This window comes from Solanum stenotomum, chromosome 10, assembly GCF_019186545.1.
Source record: "Solanum stenotomum isolate F172 chromosome 10, ASM1918654v1, whole genome shotgun sequence".
Classification (NCBI taxonomy): Eukaryota; Viridiplantae; Streptophyta; class Magnoliopsida; order Solanales; family Solanaceae; genus Solanum; species Solanum stenotomum.
Genome location: NC_064291.1, coordinates 19,531,190 through 19,555,540, shown reverse-complemented (window position 1 = coordinate 19,555,540; position 24,351 = coordinate 19,531,190). Strand labels below are relative to the sequence as shown.

The 24,351-nt window shown below is 39.4% G+C and overlaps 1 pseudogene; it reads left to right on the top strand.

The window, feature by feature from the left end:
- Window positions 1–21,664, top strand: part of LOC125842796 (uncharacterized) — a 42,009-nt pseudogene extending 20,345 nt beyond the window's left edge.
- Window positions 21,665–24,351: the final 2,687 nt, after the last annotated feature.

Below are 24,351 nucleotides of genomic sequence, written 5' to 3'. Positions count from 1 at the left end.
GCCTTAGTTTAGGTTTGACTAGGGCTTGACTTAGAAATACATGATTCGGATCCGATAGGCCTTCACTACAAGAAAAAGCCTTAATTAAGACCAACATTTAAGGACGAGTCTATATTCTTGTATCTAAAAGTATATCTATTTGGATGAAATTATATTTCGGTCCTTATTGGTATATGTTATTATGAAGACATTAAATCAGGTCCCTAAAAAAGTTACTAACTAGTCCTAAAATGTAATTGAAGGCATATTTTGGGGCTTGAGCGGGAAAGCTTTTCCGCCTATGAAAACTTTTCATTTATCAAAATTTTAGGCGCTAAAAGATTAAGTCTAAAAGTAAAAAGAAAAAAAACTATCAGCTACTAATTTAATTTCTCGAAATAGAAGCTTGTCCTAAAATTGCCCTAATCTTTTCAGATCACCACTACACCTAATGAATGTAATCTGCCCTAATCTCAACGATGCTCTGCCCCTTGAATAGATAGATGTGTCTTTTTCTTTGTGCTGTTGTTGTCTGCCCTAATTTCAACGAAATTCTTCCATTAAATTGATAAAAGGTGTCTTTTTCTTCCTTGTGTTGTTGTTGCTCGATCTGCTGGTCAAAATAGAATCCATCAAAGCTTTGTTCGAGAAGAAATTTCAGGTGTGTTCATTCTTCTGATCAAGTTGTTGTTGCTCTGTTCGAAATAGAATCCAACACAGCTTTGCTTGAGAAAATATTTCAGGTGGGTTCATTCATCTGATCGAGTTGTTGCTGCTCTGTTCGAAATAGAATCCAACACAGCTTTGCTTGAGACAGTATTACAGGTGGGTTCATCTTCTGATCAAGTTGTTGTGTTTCTTTCATAAGTTATATTAATGACATTTTTTTCTTGTGTATTCAAGTTACTTCTTCTTCATCATCTTTTTTAACATTAATTATGTTAATGATTTCAGTGGCAAAAATTAATGGGTGTTGAGATTTTGCTAGCCATAAACATGATACAGACATATACATGTATATGACTTGAAATTCAATGACTCATCTTCTTGGTTACAAGTAACTATTAGACACTCCAAGTATAAAAACATAGATGTGAAAGACTGATTTTGTTCTTGTGGAATTATAGGTTGAAGTAGGACTATGAAAAATCTATCGTTTAAATCTTAAATGACTCTCTGTTGCACTGCTTACAAGTCTTACATATTCACAATACTGGGGTATTAATCCATTCCTCTTGTTTAAGTATTCAATGAAATTTCTTTGAATATAAATATAAATTCTGAAGGGCTTTTTTGGATTGATTAGTTTAAATTACTACGATAGATATCATTTAAGTCTAATTACAGATTTAGAGATTCAGTTAATTTTGAAAAGAGACAACAAAAAAGAATAGCAAGAGTGATCATCTGTTACATTGAAATCCAAGTGTAATTCCAACGAAAATCTTAAGAAAATGTCAAAGATTAGTATCTCATTTATTAGTATTGAAACTACCATCTATGTATGTCTTAACCATGCATGTTGGAGGCTTAATCCTATTGGCTTTCCTCCAATTATTTAACACAAGCTTTAGCTTTTCCAGATTAAACAATAAAATTGTATTTCCTTCCATTGATAGGAACTAGTTTGCAAGAGCTCATGTATAATCACATTTGAAGAGCAATCTGATTCCTGCCTTGTCTATGAATATAAGAACATATATTTCCAAAGTTGAGTCTCTTTTGTTGGCCTTCTTGATCAATGGTAATACTTAACTTTAAGAAAGGTGGAAAAAAGAGTAGAATGTATTCTGTCCATCAGTTTGCAGGTATATATAAAATAGTGGTAATTAACTCTACTATTTTAATTTGTTATAAAAATTAGCAGCAACAACTGGAATAAGAGAAACTGAATCAAGAAAAGCTTATGCAAGTGGATCAAACTTTTCAACATCGATAAAGATACAAACTTTAACTTGGTTATTCCTCCAACAACTTCAAATATTATTGAAGATCAAAAATCTGTCTAGGAGGTCTTTTTTTCATTTGGTTTTATAGAGAAAATTTTTGTTCATTTGGTCTTACAGAAGAATTTGTATGGATCTGATTGTAACTAGCTGTTGTGTGGATCTTAGTATTTTTTTTTATCCTTTATTTTTTAAAATCTAAATGTTATGTACTCTTAAAGGTTATGGCACCTAGTAAGGAGTGGATGCAACTTGTTGATAATCGACTAGATGAAACCTACTTACTCGGCGTGCAGAAGTTTTTGGATTATGCTTTTCAAAAAACAGGAGAAGAATATGAAATACGATGTCCATGTGTCAAATGTTACAATACAACTTTAGGAACTCATAAAATAGTTGAGACACATTTGATAGTATATGGAATAATTCGCAATTACACTTTTTGGTATCATCATGGAGAACGTTTGGGTGAGCCATTGTCAGTATCAGAATCAAAATTTGAAGATACATCAGAAGATGAAGATGGTGATGAAGTAGAAGAATGTGAGAGTGAAGATGAAGTAGAAGAATTGTTGAGAGATTTATATCCTAATCTTGAAGGAGGAACTACACATACTGATTGTGCTGATTTACCTGAGGAGGAACCAAATGCTGAAGCAAGAAAATTTTACAACCTATTGAAGGATTTCGAGTTGCCATTATACAAAAATTCAAAAGCTTCAAAGCTTTCTTCTTTGATCAAATTACTTCATATCAAAAGTATGGGCCGTTGGAGTAATGCATCATTTACAATGTTATTGAAAATGTTGAAAGAGGAGTTGTTACCTGATGGCGCCAATTTGCCGAATTCATATTATGAGGCAAAGAAGATAATTAAAGAACTCGGGCTTTCATACAACAATATTGATGCTTGTACTAATGATTGCATGTTATACTGGAAGGAGGATAACTTACTTGATTCTTGCAAAGTTTGTGGTGCATCCAGGTGGAAAATAAATACACATAGCGGGGAAACAAAGAATAAAAAAGGTAAAAAGATAGCATTAAAGAGTTTACGCTATTTTCCTTTAAAGCCTAGACTTCAGAGGTTATTTATGTCTACAAAGACATCCAGTTTAATGACATGGCACAATGATAAAAGAGTTGATGATGGTATAATGAGGCATCCGGCTGATTCAATGGCATGGAAGTCATTTGATGAACTTCATCCTTCATTTGCGGTTGAGCCTCGTAATGTTCGACTTGGACTTGCTAGTGATGGATTTCAACCATTTCGAAATTCAAAAACTTCACATAGCATTTGGCCTGTGGTTCTTATTCCTTATAATTTACCACCTTGGTTGTGTATGAAGCAAGAAAACTTTATTTTGTCAATGCTTATTCCGGGTCCAAATGGTCCAGGAGATGCAATTGATACATATCTTCAGCCTTTAATAGAGGAATTGAAGGAGTTGTGGGAAGTTGGTATTGAGACCTATGATGCATCTACTAGAACAAATTTTAAGTTACATGCTTCTTTATTGTGGACAATCAATGACTTTCCAGCATATGGAAATTTATCTGGATGGAGTACAAAAGGAAAATTAGCATGCCCGTGTTGCAATAAAGACACTTCCTCAATTCGATTGTCTAATGGTAAGAAGCAATGTTTTATGGGTCATCGGCGTTATCTTTCTCAGAATCACAAATGGAGAAATGATAAAGACTCATTTGATGGTACAATGGAGAAAAGGCCTCCACCAAAAGTGTGTTCTGGTATTGAGATACTTAATCAAGTGCAAGATCTTGAAGGCCTACCGTTATCAAAAGATCCTAAGAAAAGAAAGAAGATATCACATGAAAATCGAGAGGATAATTGGAACAAGAAAAGTATTTTTTTTGAACTTCCATATTGGAAGTGTCTTTTGTTGCGACATAATTTGGATGTTATGCATATTGAAAAAAATATATGTGATAATATCATGGGGACAATCATGAATGTGAAAGGTAAGACCAAGGACACAATTAAAACCCGATTAGACTTGCAAGAGATGAACATTAGGCCGGAATTGCACCCCATCCAAAATGGGGAGAAAATTGAAGTTCCAACAGCATGCTACACATTGTCTCCAGAAGATAAGCACAAATTGTGCCTTTTCTTAAAGAATCTGAAGGTTCCTGATGGATTTTCATCTAATATTTCTCAATGTGTGAACCTGAAAGATCACAAGATATCTGGATTGAAAAGCCATGATTGTCATGTTCTCTTGCAACATCTACTCCCTCTTGCACTTCGTGGTATGCTGTCCAAAGAAGTGTGTGAACCGCTTATTGAATTATCTATATTTTTCAGTGTGCTTGGATCAAAGGAGTTGAGAATTAATAACTTGGAACATATTGAAGCGCAAATACCCATAACACTTTGCAAGTTAGAAAAGGTCTTCCCTCCTTCATTTTTTGATGTCATGGTGCACTTACCTGTTCATTTAGCTACTGAAGCTAAGATTGCTGGACCGATTCATTATCGGTGGATGTATCCTGTGGAAAGATGGTTATACTTTTTGAAATCTCTCATTGGTAATAGAGCTTGTCCAGAAGGTTGTATTGCAGAGGGCTACATTGCAAATGAATGTATGACACTATGTTCAAGGTATCTGCATAAAGTCGAGACAAGATTCAATCGGCCTGAACGAAATTATGATGGTGTTTTAGAACAATTGAATAACGGTTTATCTATCTTTAGTCAACCTGGAAGAACTCTAGGAGCTAAAGTTCCATGTGAGTTTGAAACGGATGAATTAGAACAAGCACATATATACATACTGAAGAATTGTGATGAAGTCATACCATATCTCAAGTATCGAGAGTTCTTTCATATCATCTCATTATTATTATTATTATTATTTCTTTTAGGGTAATTTATTTTCTATATGACGACTTATAGTTCACTTCAATTTTGTAGAGAGTTTGCCCAAACTCATGAAAATGCTCAACACTTGTCTGATGCGGAATGGAGCCGACAATTTATTGAATGGTTTAAAGATAGGGTGTGTAATATATAAATATCAATTTTGATATTCTAATATTGTAATACCCATTCTTAAATATTTAACGTAATCTTGTTGATAGGTCGCACAATTGCATAAAAGAGATGATAGTCGTATCATGGAAGATCTACTCTCACTTTCACGCGGTCCCACCAAATATTCTATGCGTTCTAATGGTTACGTCGTTAATGGATATAGATTTCATGTAGAAGATTATGATAAAAGGTTAAGAACTCAAAATTGTGGTGTTGTTGTATTGGGTGAGAATGATGAAGATAGTGAGAATCTTGATTACTATGGAGTCTTAACAGAAGTAATTGAGTTGCAATTTGTCATGGATAGAAGAGTGACTTTATTTCGATGTAATTGGTTAGATGTGTATGATGAAGTAAAAGGAGTTAAAAAGGATGAGTATGATTTTGTGAGTGTTAATCCGGATAGATTTTTGAAGACAAATGAGCCGTTTGTTTTAGCGGATCAAGCATCTCAAGTGTTTTATGCTAATGATAATTCCAACAAAGGTTGGAAAGTAGTGAGGAAGACTCAACCTCGTGATGCCTATGAGATTGTGGAACAAATAGATGATGATATTGTAGAGTTAGGAAGTCCTTCACAAAAGAAAAGAAAAACAACTAATGAGGTGAAGTATTTTTTATGAATTAATATATTCATTGTTAAATATTATGATGGAACAATTTCTTTTATTACTATATTGCTACATATTTTTCTGGTTCAATTTTAAAATTTTGACTCTTTTTGCAGGTTCAAGATGAAACCATTGAAGATTGAAAATGAGGTCGGTTCTAATATGAAGAGTACTATCAGATATACATTTGTCGCGCCTGGTGCTATAGGAAAGGGACGGGGACGAGGGCTTAAAAGTTTGGGCGAGAAAGGGACTACGCCATCTAAGAGTTTATTGCCTCAATCAAGTGATCTAGTTAAGAAGTACATCAAAGAAATTGAAACAAGTAAGATATTTTGTATTCTTTTGCTTCAGTCCATATGAGAAATCTTTAATTGTTTACTGGTAATCTGAAACAAATGCCTAAACCTTTGTATTAATCCTTCCAGTTGAGTGTTAACTGTCGAATCTAAAACTGATGCAGAATATCAAATATTCACAAATGAGAACTCTTGATGCAGAATCACCTTAACAAAGTGTTTACATTTCTAGTCCTTCTCATGTCTTGTGATAGATTTGTCAACTTATTAAGTATGGATTTCATCCTTACTTGTTAGCACAATTTCAAACGTCTCTAGTCATTCTCATGTCATGTGATATAATCCTTGATTGCTCTGTTTGATGCAGAACATATTGTTTATTGGTAATATGATTTGTCTTTTTTTTTTTTTAGGTTCTATCGAGAAGGGAAGAGAACAAGTACTAAAAAAGTCTACCATGTTCGCTAGTCAAAGAATGCAAACGATACATAAGAACTCCATCGTTTCTGAGAAAGAGAACGTGCAAATTAATAATTCATTTCCTACATCGGCTATTCAAGTTGAGAAATACACCCAAGAAGTTGAAACAAGTAGGATTTTTTCAAACATATATTTTTTGCAAATCTGTTATGTTTTCATTTTTTTTTTTGATAAACTCTTATATTACGCTAGTGAGTCCAACTGCTATAGGAAATGGTCTGAAGCAAAAATCTGGATCTTTGAGCTCATCTGTAGGAATTTCCGAATATGATGTGGGATCTTTCAACAAGAGTGTTGTTTGTGCTAATCAACATATGCAAACTCCTTCTAAAAGCACAAAATCAGGTTCTACCTTCTCCTCTAGTCAAAAAATGCAAAAAGTGACAAAAAATGTTCTTGAGAAAGAGGATATGCAAACCTATGTTTCATTGCCTCCATCTAGTGATCAAGTTATGAAACACACTCAAACAACTGAAAACGGTATGATATCTTAAATTTTCAGATGTTATTAAGTCTTATAATTGAGTTTGATATCAATAGTTTTTATCAAATTATGCAGTTGTAGGTTCATCTAATCCTACAAAGGTAAGAAAAGTTCGAGGAAGCAACAAATGTAAAGAAGTTGCTTCACTGGAAATTGGACAAAAGTTAAAAGTAACCTTTTACAATAATCGAACGGTTGGAACAAATAGCAATCTGTTTTCAAGGCATTTGGGGAAAATTGTTCGTGATCGTAATATTTGTCCCTTGGGAGTATCATCGTGGCATGATATTAAGCAAGAAAAGTTGAATCACATGTGGGCAGCTGTTGAGGTAACAAATATACACCTGATTCAAATTCTTTAATGTTACCTGATAAGCCATGTGTTCTGTCCAAATAGTCGATGTTCCTGATTTTAGAAGTCTATATACAATGGCTAGTATCGATAATCAATTGTAATAGATAGAGAATCTATAATCAAGTACCTTAGAGTGTTTTTATGATTTGGAAACAAACTATTGAGAAACAGATATAATACCTGTAGATAATAACTCATTTTTAAATTGTTGTAGCATAAATTTGAGAGTGTTGATATGAATGAGCATCGTGATCATATCTTGGGATGGATGAACGAGTTATGGAACAAATGGAGAGGACACTTGCATGCAAAATATGTGAAGGACAAGCCAATTCAACAGTCTCTTAAGAATGTTCCAACTGGAGTAGACAAAAAAGAATGGGAGTGGTTAGTAAAGGAGCATTTTGCTTCTGAAAGTTTTCAGGTATGCCTATTGAATAAATAGTCTACTTTGCTACTCTTTTATGCAATTTGATTTCCCTTCTTAGCAGCTTATATATCTGAAAACAAACCTAAGTATAGAACATGTCTCTAGCTAAGATCCCATTTTTTATAAGTACTTGCACTAGAAGCTTATTGTTGAATAAGTGCAGGCAAGAAGCAACAGAAATGCAACAAACCGAGCTAAGTTGAAGATGCTTCATCATATTGGTAGCAAGCCTATTAGAGAGATTATCTATCAAAAGGTAATATCATAACATTATTTTTCTAAATAGACTAATTATGAGGTGCGTGCTATTTGACATGTTTGACTTTGATGTAAAGGGTGGGAAAGATGGCAATCCACCAGATTTGGCGACTATTTTCTTTGAGACTCGTAAGAAAGATAACAAGCTTGTTGAACCTGAAGCAATTGAAAAACATGTGCGTTTTGTAAATTGAACATATTAATTACTTGAAATTGATGTGTTATGATAGAAAATGTTCTTTGATAGATTTTGTAGGCTCAAATCGAAGAAATGGTTCAAGCAGATCCATCCCTACCTACTATAGATATTGTTGAAAAATGTTGTGGACCTCAAACTCGTAGCCATGTATTTGGATTTGGGGGTGGAGTAAAGGCAAAAGACTTGAAAGGTGGCACTTCTTCAAAGGCTGAATTGTTGTCCGCGCTACGTTCAACTCGAGAGGATATCAAATCCTTGAATGAAGAAAACAAATCCCTGAACGAGGAAAACAAATCTTTGAATGCTCGCTTATCTACCATAGAAGATGAGATGAAAGAAATAATGAAAATGAAAGAGTTCTTCGCTGCTCAGCAAGCACATGTCCGACCTATAACATCTGTTTCAACTGAATGACTCCTGCCTTTTCAGCCGTTCAAGTTAGTAACATTATACCTAACTTTTTAATTAATTTTGTTGAGATGTCGCATCATAATGAATGTGTGATTAATGTCAATTTACTGATCTTTCAATGTGAAAAAGAAATGTTTCAATCTACTGATCCTAAATGAAACTTGTTCTTATCTGGTGGATGAAATACCTGGATAACTTGTATGCCTGCCCTTCATCTTGATATGTGAACTTTTGAGCTTGTAACTTGATATTCTTTGCTTGGAAAGTTCAATCGTTCAATCTGGACATTATGTACACTCAACATTTGAACATTTGAGCTTGTAACTTGATTTGAATGGTAGCCCTGTATCCCACGTCTGTGAGTAATCTTAGTTAGGGGATCCTTTGTTTCTGATTATATTCTATGCACTGTTAACTGTGAATTTGCCTGTACTGGTGGCCATCCACCATGGTCTGACCCAGTATCCTGTTAGTTTATCAATTTGTACTTCCTTCTTAATGTGCTCTACAATGTCTTCATGGAAATTTCGTTGTAGAGTCTGTTCATTCCGGGATCCTTCAGTAATATGCTCCGATACTTCCTCTAAATTTTCGTTAATCTTGAATTCAGAAGGAACTATGTGATATAGACAACCCAATTTAGTCAAATTTTCATGCCAGACATTTGTAGTCCCTCCTTTTATTTCTGCACAGTTGCATAACGACTCAATTTTTTAAAAAAAGATTATGTGCTGCTGTAAAAATTCTGGAAATAAAATTCTAACGACACAAATTTTTTTTCTACTGCCAGCTTTTCTGTTTTATTGTTTTATTCACCACTGCAACATTTCCCAGCTTGTACTGACAAGAATATTTCTTTATGCACGGCTGCTTCTCTGTTTTATTGTTTTATTGTTGATTGGAATTTGAATATGAAATATCCATCTTTGGCTAGATGAAGGCAGAAATATGTCTCTACACCTAAGGTCCTAGCTATTAATGTCTGATAAGTAGTGTATGAGACACAGGGCAAGTTCTACCTCCCATTCATTAAAAAAGGCAGCAGTCTATGTAAAGCTTTGAACATCATTTGAGTCATTTCACCTTTACAGTAAAGGGAGCAAAAATGACAAACTTTTCTTAACTGTGAAGCTTAGATGGCAGCAAGTACTAGAGCTTGATTCTAAGACAGTCGAGTTAAGCCAGATAAAACTTGATCAATCGTTTTTCTGATTATTCTACTCTAAAAGACTTGCTACTGTACAGATAGACTAAGGAGATGCACAGTTGTACATATAAACCACCAAACATTCAAGAGAAAGTTTTGAATGATTGAGCAACTAAATGGGACTTCAAATAAGGAAAGCCATTTTTGAACATACACCTATTTGTACAGTCTTAGGTAAATCTCAATAATGAGAAATTCTTATTCATTCTTAGATCTAATAAGCTCCGATACATCCTCCAAATTTTCGTTAATCTTTAATTCAGAAGGAACTAAATATTGTAGTCCAATTCTCATACCACACATTTGTAGTCCCTCATTTTATTTTCTGCACAGTTGCATAACGATACAAATTTTTTTTAATTTTTTTTTTGTACTGCTACAACATTGCAACCAGCTTCTCTGTTTTATTTTCTTATGCACTGCTGCAACATTTCTTGATAGAGAATCCTTTCCCAGCTTGTACTGACAAGAACATTTCTTTATGCACTGTTGCTTCTCTGTTTTACTGTTTTATGGACTGCTGCAACATATTTAATCCTCCTGCAACTTATTGATAACTTCTCTACCATAATAACTCTTTGACGAACCAACGGGAAATGAGATCACTTATGGAGAGTCCCTAGACTTACCATCATGCTTTATGGGCCTGACTGAATACTATTCCCTAGCTAGCCATAATTATGCAGAAGGCCTTCCAGTCTGACACACAAAACTCTAAAGTTTCTAAAAAAACCAACTATCGGAACAAATATGTCTGCTCGCAGGAAAATTGGCTGGCAGCTAACATCCTCACAACTCTTGTGGTAGAGCATCTTCTGTACATAGTACATGAGATAGCATTGTGAGCCCTTAACAATTTTTTCATCGATTTCAGTTATCCATGCATCGTCACCTTTGTACCATTGGTTTCTCAAACAACCTACAAGAGATTCACTTGAATTACTAGACTTACTACAAAAATCCTTTCGGCTGGAGTTGCAACCAATCAAGTCGAGAGAAATGGCTACCTTTTTCTTCATGTTTCTCTTCTTTTTTTTTTTAAGGTTGTTCGAACTCCTTTTCTGCACAATCTTGCTGCTCCTTTGTGTCCTTGTTATACCAACACTCAAGGCGATAGTGGATTGATACTCAACACATCCTGGTTGAAAGAAAAATCGACCTCCCACAACTTGACCACCATAGGTTTGTTCTTATACATGTAAGGCCCGACTTGTAGGATCTGATCCCTATCCTTTGTTGATTGGAATTTGAATATGAAATATCCCTGTGGGTGCAACATTAAGAAGATAATTGCAGAACTTTCTTAATTATGTTAGGCTCTGTTTTTCATTTTCTGCACAGCTGCATAACCGCACAAACTTTGTTTTAAAATATGCTGCAGATATTGCTGTCAGGTTCTCTGTTTTCCCATTTTCTGTCCAGTTGTTCATCCAGAACGTGCCCACTTTCTGTTTTACCATTGCTGCAAAGTTGTTCTACTAAATATTATATATATAGCTATGGTTCTTCAAAATAAATGTTGGATTCTTGATTAATGTATCTAGAAGTTTATCTAATAGTTTTTTCTTATTTCCTGCAGCTTTTGTAGATGTTTCTGGATATCACTTGACAAAGACTTAAACATTAAGTTTTCTGCCCAACTTTTGTTCATTCTTCAGCAAAGATACAAGTTTAGAAGATGCACTAACTCATTAATATTAGTTTGCTGCGAATGTTATGCAAAACCTTGAATATTATCTATGTTTTTTTGTTAATTAAAAAAGTATTGAAACTAACATTATGGGATGTTAACAAATGATTGTAATCAATCACACTCTTTATTTCTATCGTCCTGCCCCCTCTCTCTATATAATTTGTTTTTTGTATCAAGATTTTTAGTAGTAATTAATTTTCATATTTATTAATGAGTATAGATTATTGTGATTTATCAATGGTTGTAGGATCAATGGTGGTCAATTAGAGACCAAAATTATTGATTGTCTCTAAAGGTCAATCTACAACCAAAATTGTTGCTCGTCCCTAATGAATAAGCTAGGACTAGAAATGATGCTTGTCTGTAAAGCTATATTAGGACCAGGTTGTTGTTTGTCTTTAAAAGTTCTCTAGGACCACTTCGTTATGGTCGCTACAGCTATAGTAGGAGCAGATTGTGAATGGTCTCTAACACTATTTTAGGACCAGGTCAAACTCGTCTCCAATGATCTATTAGGACCAGGTCAAACTCGTCTCCAATAATCTATTAGGACCAGGTCAAACTCGTCTCCAAATATCTATTAGGACCAGGTTGTGGCAGGTTGCAAAAAAGTTTTAACGACCTGAATGCCAAGATATCATTGGCCTATTTGAGACTAGATAACTAGTCCCTAAAAGGATTTCACGACTAGATTGAACTCGTCGTGATTGACCATTGGCGACGGCAATATTTGGGACAGGTGACGACCAGATTTTTCTGGTCTTAATTGCGCGTTTGGGACCAGATTTGCACTTTTAGGGACTAGATTTCCCTTCCTTGGAGACTGTTTTTCTTGTAGTGCTTAGTTTTGCCCCGACGTCGCTCGGCCGACTTAGATACCTGTAGACTGGTGTAGCAAACTTGAGTCTGATAGATTGGGCCTTAGCTAGGCGATACGCTTGCTCCGACTTTATTTATCCTTATTTTCCTCGATGTTACGATTTCACGAGTTACATCGGCGACACTAATTCTACTTCGCGATTTGAATTTGATTTTTGATTTGGTTCCAAGGACTTACATTGATTGGCTAAGTATGGACGGCCTTCCACGGACATTTATGAGTGTGGATCGATTAGGACTCTTTCGGCAGCTACATTGGCACCTTTATAGAGCATCCAGTTTAAGGTCCGGCCTCTATTGCCCAGATACTTATATAGAGCATCTGATTTAAGGTCCGGCCTCTATTGCACAGATACCTATATAGAGCATCCGGTTAGAGTTTCGGCCTCTTATAGTTGTCAATTGTGATTGGTTACTTGGGTACTTCTGGTGAGCATCCGGTTCGAGGTCCGGCCTCCGTACTGTCAGATTCTACTAATTAGGGTTGAGGTTCTGGTTCGATGTTCTTCGCTCTTGGGTTCTTATATGCAATTCTCTTTAGTTTTAGTTATTCTGTGTACTCGTTGGGCTTATGGGGTTCCGTTCGGGTTTTATTTAACTTGCGCACGAGTGCACCTTCTGGGCTTATGGGGGTCCAGCTAGGTGTAGTTAGCTTATAGATTACTTTAGTTATTTCTTTGTACACTCGTGTGCATTGATTTGTTAGTTAGATTTTTTTTCTTGACCTCGATTTGTGTATTCCTTCTTTTCATATTGCCTTTACTTTTTAAGTTCAGTCAGCCTATGATGCCTACTCGGTACCTGTTGTTTTGGTACTCATGCTACGCTCTGCATCTATTTCGTGATGCAGGTCCGGGCACTAGTAGCCAGCGTTGATCCAGCTTGGAGCAGACTGTTCCGGAGACGGGAGTGAGCACACGACGTTTTGTACTATTTCAGTCTCCATTTGTATATATAGACTTGTCTTTTACCTTTCGAGACAATCCAGTCTTTGTTGTCCACTTTTGGGACTTGTACTCATTTTGTTAGTAGCTCTGTACTAGTGACTTTCAGGTTCTGAGAGGGATCTTTATTTGTATTTATGTTTTGGGTTACTTTCGCCTATGTATATTGTTATTTGCCTACTCTTGTTAAGTTTCTACCCTCAGACCCATTACTTGTTATTCCGGGTTACGGGTTGACTTACCTGCTGGTGGGTTATAATAGGTGACATCATGACTTTAGAAATCGGGTCGTGACAAGTTGGTATCGAAGCCTCAGGTCCACCGGTCTCACTTGTACAGAGCTAACGTGTAGTAGAGTTCTGCGGATCGGTGCGGACACGTCCGTAACTTATCTTCGGGAGGCTAAAGGATGTCCTTAGGAAAATTTCCTCTTTTGTTTCACTTTCGAGCAGCTTGTGTCTCATTGGTTTCTGGAAATCTCACTTGTTTCACTCTTTCGCAGAATGGTTCGCTCCCGAGGTGGCGCGGCCAGGGGTGGCGCACCTGAGCCTGCAGGCAGAGCCTCAGTTTGGGGTAGACTCTGACCCCGAGGTCGAGGCAGGGTAGTAGCACCAACCCGAGATAGGAAGGAGGAGCCTCAGGCAGCATATGTACCTCCGCAGTCGGTGGGGCCAGAGCCAGCCCAACCACCACCTGCACCAGCTGCAGTTGCAGCTCCTGATCTTCATGCTCTGCTGACTCAGATACTAGCAGCTATTGGGGAGATACGATAGGTACCAGCACTAGTCCCCGCAGCACCAGCTCCAGCGCCGCAGGGTCAGCCTGCCACAGCGGCACCAGAGGTTCAGCCGCCACCAATTTATGTGGCTGTCGTGTTAGACTTAAAGGACGGGGCGATTCCACTGCGCGAGCAGAAGATGCTTGGGGTGTTCCAGAGGTTGGCACCACCGATATTCTCAGGGGCGATTGGGGAGGATACCCACGAGATCTTGCTCACTTGTCAGGAGCAGCTACAGTCATTATGCGTCTTAGAGTCGAGAGGAGCCGACTTCATCGCTCATCAGTTTCGTGGGCCAGCCAGGCAGTGGTGGCGCTCGTATCGAGAGTACAGGCCAGCTAGATAGCCTCCTGTATCTTGGAGTGAGTTCGTAGAGGCTTTCTTGCCCCGGTTCATGCCACGGAGCGTCGGGGATAGGCTTCGTGATAAGTTCTCCAGATTGGAGCAGGGCCCTATGACCGTCTCAGAGTACGAGATGAGGTTCAATGAGTTATCTCGACATGCAACCATGATCCTACCCACAGAGGAGGAGAGAGTTCGTTGTTTTGTACGTGGGTTACGGTATCGTCTGAGGGTTGACACAGAGCATTTGGTTTCGGCCGGCCGTTCATTTCTTGATGTAGTCGACCATGCCAGATCCATAGAGCATATTCATCGCGAGGCCCAAGGGGGCAGCGATAAGAGGGCACACTACCAGGGCAGCTACAGCGGGTCCCAAACTAGAGGGAGAGACTCCTATGATAGGCCCCGCTAGAGGTTCCAACAGGGTCAGTCCAGTCGTCTTGTTCAGGCGGCATTACCTGCTTCTGAGGGAGGCCAGCATCACTAGGGTGGTCCTAGTACGGGCCAGAGTTCGAGGGGATCAAATTCCCTACCTTCCTATCGCGGTTGGGTTACTTCACGGTGTTCAGCTTTGGGGTGTTTTGATTGCGGTGCGCTTGACCATTGTTCCAGAGAGTGCCATCGGCGAGGGCGAGGAGCGATTGTACCAGCTCCCCTTGCACCTAGACCAGTTTCAGCAGTGCCCCCTCTAATTAGAGGTGCTGGTCAGGACCAGGGTCGTCGGGACAGTCGACAGTGTACCAGAGGTGGAGCTCGGGGAGGCAGCTTAGGCGATAGATCAGATGCATCGGGCAAAGGTGCTCAGGGCCATTTTTACGCAGCCCCGGCGAGGGCGACGGCTAAGGCATCTGACGATGTCATTACAGGTACACTTTTATTATGCCATCAGTCTGCTACAGTATTATTTTATCCCGGGTCCACATTCTCGTATGTATCTGTTTATTTTGCTCCCCGATTGGGTATGAGGTCTGAGTCTTTGGCAGAGCCAGTTCATGTTTCGACCCCGGTGGGTGAGTCCTTAGTAGTGGATCAGTTATTGCGATATTGCTTAGTGACTATACAAGGTTGTGCTACAAGAGTTGATCTTATTCTGCTAGATATGGTTGATTTTGATGTAAATTTAGGCATGGACTAGTTATCCCCCAACCATGCGGTCTTGGATTGCTACGCCAAGACCGTTACTTTTGCCATGCCTGGCATTTCCCCAGTGTTGTGGCAGGGTGCTCATAGTCACACACCGACAGGGATCATCTCTTTTATGCGGGCTAGACGGTTGGTTGCTTCTGGGTGTTTAGCTTATTTGGCTTATCTGCGAGATGTGAGTAGGGAGGGCTCTTCAGTTGACTTAGTTCCTGCGGTTAGAGAGTTTGCAGATGTGTTCCCTACAGACCTACCTGGCCTACCCCAGAGCGTGATATTGATTTTTTGATTGAGCTTGAGCCAGGTACTCGGCCTGTTTCTATTCTGCCTTACCGAATGGCTCTTGCAGAATTCAGGGAGCTTAGTGTTCAGTTAGAGGATCTCTTAGGTAAGGGGTTTATCCGTCCGAGTGTGTCGCCTTATGTCATGACTCGAGAGTACCCCCTAGTCGTAACATGGCGTATTCGACCCCGAAGGGGCCTTATACGAGCTACATAGTCATTCATTGCATTCAATAATGAAAATAGTGCGGAATAAAAAAAAACTTATTTACATCCACACATTTGAACTTCATTAAAACAACTTTAAAAACACACAGTGGAAGTCTAAGTCTCACATGGCCATCTTAGACACAGTCACAAAACATAAGTAGGGACACGGCCCTTTACAATCAAAAGAAGTCTATTAAGTCTATTACATGAACAAAAGGACTTAAAAGTCTTATCCTCGAATCCATGAGGACATATCAAGTCTTGGAGGAAAGCAATCCAACACTTCAAACTAGCTAGGAGTGATCACTTGCCGGAACCTACACTTATAGAAAATAGAGAAATATGGAATTAGCACAATTAAGTACTAAGTATGATGACCATGCAAAACATGCTTTAAAAGGGACATTTTGGTTAGAAACCATGCATTATGCCACTTTTTGAAGTACCATGAATAGTTGCATAAAAGACATACAATACAAGCATAAACATCAAGTAAGTCATAATATTACCTTTAAACAATTTCAACATGAAAACCTTTACCTTGGACCTTCACCTCAAGAATCCTTATGTTATACCTCGTGCAATGTATGGATGGCGTCCCATACCACTATCCATACTAAGGTACCACATTTAGGTCACTTAAAGTAACTTATCATTCCTTTCTTTCACCTTTGCACAATATTCATACATAAGAGGTATATCATTAATTAAGACATGACAAGGGAAAATAACTCATAATATAACCCAAGTATAGCATGCATCTCATATTAAACATTCGAGAGCCAACATTCTTTAATAACCTCATTTAGGGCACATTTGTGGCACATACATTAGGATTTAGAGAAACTCACTATGACCCTCTCCAAGCCTACTCGTGCAATGTATAGGTAGCATCCCATACTACTACCTACACTTTGTAGAGCTTATCAAGAAACCATAATGAAATCTCACATGATGGGAAGTAAGCGTTTAACCGACATAGACCATGAGAGCTTGTCATGGAATCCGGTGTCATAAATCCCCACACCATAAAGAGGTGGTCTACTTGCCTAAGGAAGACCGATATATAGCTTAATGGATCCACTAGCTACCTATGCGGGCACATAGTTTATGGGATAAGGTAGACTATCATTGAAACTCACGCCTAACTATTGGGGGAGTTTCCATCTAACCAAATCCACTCGGTGCTTAGCATACATTCCCATAGAATAGTTCGTTAACTTGACATTATCACATATGAGAGGTGCCATTGGCCTACCAACTCAAAATTACATTCATTAACACGTGAAAGGGTGCTTTAAGCCTACCGTTTCAAGGTTCATTTAGGAAAGCTCATTAACTCCTCTTGAAAGGGTGCCATGGGCCTACCGGTTCAAGTCTCATCATTAACCTTCATGGAAAGGTGCCATAGGCCTACCGATTCCAAGGTTCATTATAAGCTCGTGTGGAAGGGTGCCTCTAGCCTACAGATCCGAGGATTCAACAATCAACAATATAATCATTTATACAAGAAAATGATGCATAAGTCTTACCAATTCAAGGTATACTTTATATTGAAGAATCCTTCATATTCTATCATCAACATTCATGAGTGTCAAATTGAGAAATAATCTTTCAATAGCAACACCTTTACGTTCATAACATGATCACATTATCTCCATTGAATTCTCATTCATATAATGTAATGATAACACTCCAATTTCTCATACTATGCCTTTAAGGCCATGGTCACAATACATTTCATAATTAAACACCTCCACCATAAGTGGATCAAACCAAGCAAGAACAATTTTTATCCATAATATGAGATTAAGCTAACTTACCATCCTCCAAAGCCATAATCAACAACACTCATGTCCCAACCATTTTTATTACCACAAGAGAATTCATCCATAACTTGCCCATAAGGCCACAATCCTCAATTCATCCATATACCAACAATACACCATAAAATAAGCATGGGTAATGACATACTCCAACAATCTAAAGACATTTAAACAAGTTTGATTCATATACATTCATTATCAAGCAACCCACTTCATAAAGGTATAAACTAGGAATAGAGAGAAATCATGGGTTCTTGAAGAAGTTTCATATAAAATCATCTTAAAATCATAAATACAACTTCCATTCACCAATATAATGACTTTGAAAACATTTTACCCATGAACTCATACTTAGAATAGAAAATAGAAATTTTGTTCTTTGAAGACTTTTGAAACCCTTTTTAATGGACTCCTTGAAGGAAAGATAATCAAGGATCAAGGGTCACCATACCTTTGCTATGATTCCCCAAGAAAATTGATGAAGAAAGCCTTGAATCCAAGCCCTAGCTCCAAGTTCTTCTTCTTCTTAATGGAGGATTGTAGAGAGGGAAATGTTTTAGGGATGGGAATTGAATTAATGGTATCTAGGAAATAATATATGCCCTTTGGAAAAAAATTCGTCCAACACTTAGAAAAAAAATGGGGCGGGTGAACAGTAAAATTAGCTACTGGAAATTGCCTTTTTCTGCCGGACAGATTTTACGAAAATGGGCATAACTTCTTCGTCCGAACTCCGAATGAGATGAAACGAAGTGCGTTAGGTAGCTAACTCAAAGGGCTTTCCATGGATATATTATTGGCCACCCAAATAATTTGTGTGCTAGGAGATATGACCCTCCAAAGTAGACCCTCGAAAAAGGCTTCACTTTGAAATTTCGGATTTTGATACGGTTGCTCTAAAATTTGGGTTAGACCCATTTCCCACTCAATTTGACCCCCTAAACAAGAATATGAAGTCGGATTTTCGAAAAACGAAACGGATCTTTTTATATACAGCTAAACAAGTTTTCGGTAACTTCCGAAGCACATTTTTTAGAACTTTTTGGGTCAAATTCAAATATAATCATTTCATTAAGTTCTCGACTCGAAACTCACATGTGAGGCTGTAGTTTCACTCTATCATTTTCGGGTCGTTACATCTTGGGGTGCTCCTGTTCTATTTGTGAAGAAGAAGGACCGGACTATGAGAATGTTCATTGACTACAAGCAACTGAACAAGGTGACGGTGAAGAACCGTTACCCCATGCCTCATATCGATGATTTGTTTGATCAGCTTCAGGGTTCCGCCGTGTTTTCTAAGATTGATTTGAGGTCTGGGTACCATCATCTGAGGATTAAGACAGCGGACATCCCTAAGACTGCATTTAGGATTCGTTACAGCCACTATGAGTTCCTTGTGATGTCTTTTGGGTTGAATAATGCCCCTTCCGCCTTCACGGACTTGATGACACGTGTATTCAGGCCATACCTTGATTTATTTGTTATTGTCTTCATTGATGACATACTGGTATATTCGCGGAGCCGGAGTGAACATCAACAGCATTTGAGGATTGTGCTCCAGACTTTGAGAGATCAGCGGCTTTATGCCAAGTTCTCAAAGTGCCAGTTTTGGTTAGACTCTGCAGCGTTCTTGGGGCATGCTATATCTAAGGAGGGTATTATGGTAGATCCGGCGAAGATTGAGGCTATTCGTGATTGGGCTAGGCCTACTTCAGTTACTGAGATTCGGAGCTTCGTCGGACTAGCAGGCCACTACAGACGCTTTGTTGAGGGTTTTTCTACTATTGTAGCCCCTCTGACCCAGCTGACTCGTGTTGATGTTCCCTTTGTTTGGTCAGAGGAGTGTGAGGTAAGCTTTTTCAGGCTCAAGGAGTTATTGACCAACGCTCCTATATTGACTCTTCCAGTTGGGGGCGAGGGCTTCACGGTTTATTGTGACGCATCCAGAATTGGTTTGGGTTGTGTATTGATGCAGCAGGGTGGGGTTATTGCTGATGCGTCGAGGCAGCTTAAGATCCACGAGAGAAACTACCCCACTCATGACTTGGAGTTGGCGGCAGTAGTTTTCGCGCTTAAGATTTGGAGGCACTACTTGTATGGAGTTCGATGTGAGATCTATACTGATCATAGGAGTCTTCAGTACATCATGAGCCAGATGGACCTTAATTCGAGGCAGCGTCGTTGGATTGAGCTCCTGAAGGACTATGACCTCTCTAATCTCTATCATCCGGGTAAGGCGAATGTGGTAGCGGACTCCTTGAGCCGGAAGGCGGTGAGTATGGGTAGTCTAGCCTTTTTATCTGTTGAGGAGCGACCCTTAGATTTGGACATTCAGTCCTTAGCTAATAGCATGGTTCGGTTGGATATCTCAGATTCTAGACGCATGTTGGCCTTTATGGGAGTTCAGTCTTCTTTGCTTGATAGGATCCATGGTTGCCAGTTTGAGGATGATACCTTGGTGGCCCTTAGAGATCGAGTGTTTGCGGGTGACGTTGGTCAGGCTACCTTAGATCCTGATAGAGTGTTGAAATTTCTCGGCCGTATCTGTGCTCCGAGAGTTGGAGATTTGATACAGTTGATACTTTCTGAGAAACATGAGTATAGATACTCTATCCATCCGGGCACAGCAAAGATGTATCGTGATTTGAGGCAGCATTACTGGTGGAGTGGCATGAGGAGAGATATTGCTGACTTTGTTTCCCGTTGCTTGTGCTGCCAGCAGGTAAAGGCCGAGCATTTGAGGCCTGGTGGTGAGTTCCAGATTTTACCCATTCCGGAGTGGAAGTGGGAGGTTATCACTATGGACTTCGTTGTGGGGTTGCCTCGGACTTCTAAAGGTGTTGATAGCATTTGGGTCATCGTGGATGGATTGACCAAGTCAGCACACTTCCTTCCTGTTCATACTACTTTCAGTGCCGAGAGGTTGGTTCGTATCTACGTTAGGGAGGTGGTCCGTCTTCATGGCGTGCCTGTTTCTATCATTTCAAACCGGGGCTCACAGTTCACTTCCAGCTTTTGGAGGGCTTTCCAGGAGGAGTTGGGCACCCGTGTCCACCTTAGCACAACTTTTCACCCACAAACAGATGGCCAGGCGGAGCATACTATTCAGGTCCTTGAGGATATTTTGCGGGCCTTTGTTATTGATTGTGGAGGTGGGACAAATTCTTGCCTTTGGCATAGTTTGCGTACAACAACAGCTACCACTCTATTATTCAGATGGCCCCATTCGAGGCATTACATGGTAGGCGTTGTTGCTCTTCAGTTGGTTGGTTTCAATCTACAGAGCCTAGGCCGCGTGGTACAGACTTGCTTCAGGAGGCCCTAGATCAGGTGAGGTTGATTCAGGATAGGCTTAGGATGGCTCAGAGTAGGCACTAGAGTTATGCGGATCAGAGGCGTCGACCTTTGAGATTCTCTGTTGGTGCCGGGTATTCCTCCGTGTGTCGCCCATGGAGGGCGTGATGAGGTTTGGGAGGCGGGGCAAGCTTAGGCCCAGGTACATTGGGCCTTTTGAGATACTCCGGACAATTTGGGAGGTTGCTTATGAGTTGGCCGTATCTCCAGCATTTTCAGCCATCCACCCGGTTTTTCAAGTCTCGATGTTGCGGCGGCATGTTCCTGATGAGTCCCATGTGCTCCAGTATGATGCAGTCGAGTTGGATGATAGTTTCACATCTGTAGAGGAACCAGTTGCCATTCTAGCCAAAGATGTGAGGAGATTGCGCTCAAGAGCCATTCCTGTTGTTAAGGTCTGTTGGAGGCATCGTCCAGTTGAGGAGGCTACCTGGGAGACCGAGCAGGAGATGCGAGAGCAGTTTCCCAGCTTGTTTGAGGCTTCAGGTACTTCTTGATCCTTTCTTTCGCGGACGAAAGTCCTTTTTAGTAGTGGATATTGTAATGACCCTCTTGGTCATTTCTGTTTCTTGCCTTCTGTGTATCGTTTAGAGCGTTCCTATAGCGACCCCAAGTCATTTATGACTTGCTGGGACTGACAGTTCGGTCACCTGGTCGTTTGTTTGGTCTTGGTGCGAGTTTTCGTGTTTTGGAGCTTATGAACCTTTAACGATCATTTTCGATCAAAAGTTCAACAAGATGACATAGGAATCCAATTCTGAAAATTCCATCAGCTCTGAAAGGGTCATTTTAGGCTAGTAGCATGGTCGTCATGACTCCTGAGGTTTTCAGTGTGAGTCGATGCGATTAGGCGTTTTAACTTTAAGTCTAAGCCTAAGTTTGACTTTGGTCAACATTCTAGGTAAATGCGCTCGAATGAGAATTCTGTCAGCGCGGTTAGCTCCGGAATGTCAAGTTTGGTCTAGATTGACTCTTTTTTGTGTCTGAAGGTTCTCGATATCTTTCCGAGCCCTTTTGTGGGTTTTGACTTAAAATGGCTTTTGAAAGTGGGACATACTTTTTATCGAAATGACCTCTGATGGAAATTTCGACTTCGCCGTTGAGTCTGAAATATCGAATTTGGTATGATTGCATATCTCGTTTGCGTTCACGGGGTTCCGAACGAGATCGGAACACCCCGTCGGAGTTTCTAATTTTGATAAAAAAGTTGAAGAAAATCTGCTATTTACTGCAGATATATCAGCCAATTTTCCAACACTTCAAACCCTCATAACTCTCTCATCTCTCAATCGATTTGGGCGATTGAAAAGGCAAAGTTGTGAGATTTTCGAGGACAACGTGTTGGTGAGCTCGGATAGTGATTTGGAGTCCCCGTTTGAGGTAATTTCCGAAAAATACCTGCTACCGCACCCGTTTTGGGAGCTTAATTTTGGAAATTTTTAGACTTGTTTTCTTAGCCATTTTAGGTCCGATTTCAGTGATTTTTGAGGCTATCTTGAGTGGTTTTTCGAGGAGAACATTGTGGTGTTATCAGATTTTACTGTAGACCGCCCGTTTTTGGTAAATATGTTGAATTAGCTGTTGTCCTATTCCTTTAGTTCTTGAGGAAAATTTGGGTTTTGGTTGTATGCTTGTACTGTGTTGTTTCTGAGCCCCGAATTGTGTCCCATCATGGAACACAAGTTCGGGAAGCTGTTAAGAACTACTTTTGGGGCAATTCCGAAATTTTAAGCGCGGGCCTCACGATTTTTGTTTTGACTCCAAAATTGATCCGCCTCTGTTTATTGTGATTTTGGTGCCTAATTCGGGAAATATCGGGTAACTGTGAGCATGTTTTGTGTTATTAATGGACCCTCCCCGCTATGTGGGGTGCTTGCATGCTTAATTCTTGTCTATTTGAAGCATTTGGGCCTTAGTTTAGGTTTGACTAGGGTTTGCCTTAGAAATACATGATTCAGATCCGATAGGCCTTAGTTTTGCCCCGACGTCGCTCGGTCGACTTAGATACCTGTAGACTGGTGTAGCAAACTTGAGTCTGATAGATTGGACCTTAGCTAGGCGATACGCTTGCTCCGACTTTATTTATCCTTATTTTCCCCGATGTTACGGTTTCACGAGTTACGTCGGCGACACTAATTCTACTTCGCGATTTGAATTTGATTTTCGATTTGGTTCCAAGGACTTACATTGATTGGCTAAGTATGGACGGCGTTCCACGGACATTTATGAGTGTGGATCCATTATGACTCTTTCAGCAGCTTCATTGGCACCTTTATAGAGCATCCAGTTTAAGGTCCGGCCTCTATTGCCCAGATACTTATATAGATCATCTGATTTAAGGTCCGGTCTCTATTGCTCAGATACCTATATAGAGCATCCGGTTAGAGTTCCGGCCTCTTATACTTGTTACTTGTGATTGGTTACTTGGGTATTTCTTGTGAGCATCCGGTTCGAGGTCCGGCCTCCGTACTGTCAGATTCTACTAATTAGGGTTGAGGTTCTGGTTCGATGTTCTACGTTCTTGGGTTCTTATATGCAATTCTCTTTAGTTTTAGTTATTTTGTGTACTCGTCGAGCTTATGGGGGTCCATTCGGGTTTTTATTTAACTTGCGCACAAGTGCACCTTCTGGGCTTATGGGGGTCCAGCTAGGTGTAGTTAGCTTATAGATTACTTTAGTTAGTTCTCTGTACACTCGTGTGCATTGCTTTGTTAGTTAGATTTTTTTTCTTGACCTCGATTTTTGTATTCCTTCTTTTCATACTGCCATTACTTTTCAAGTTTAGTCGGCCTATGATGCCTACTGGGTACCTGTTGTTTTGGTACTCATGCTAGGCTCTGCATCTATTTCGTGATGCCAGTCCGGGCACTAGTAGCCAGCGTTGATCCATCTTGGAGCAGACTGATCCGGAGACGGGAGTGAGCACACGACGTTTTGTACTATTTAAGTCTAAGCCTAAGTTTGACTTTGGTCAACATTCTAGGTAAATGCGCTCGGATGAGAATTCTGTCAGCGCGGTTAGCTCCGGAATGTCAAGTTTGGTCTAGATTGACTCTTTTTTGTGTCTGGAGGTTCTCGATATCTTTCTGAGCCCTTTTGTGGGTTTTAACTTAAAATGGCTTTTGGAAGTGGGACGTACTTTTTATCGAAATGACCTCTGATGGAAATTTCGACTTCGCCGTTG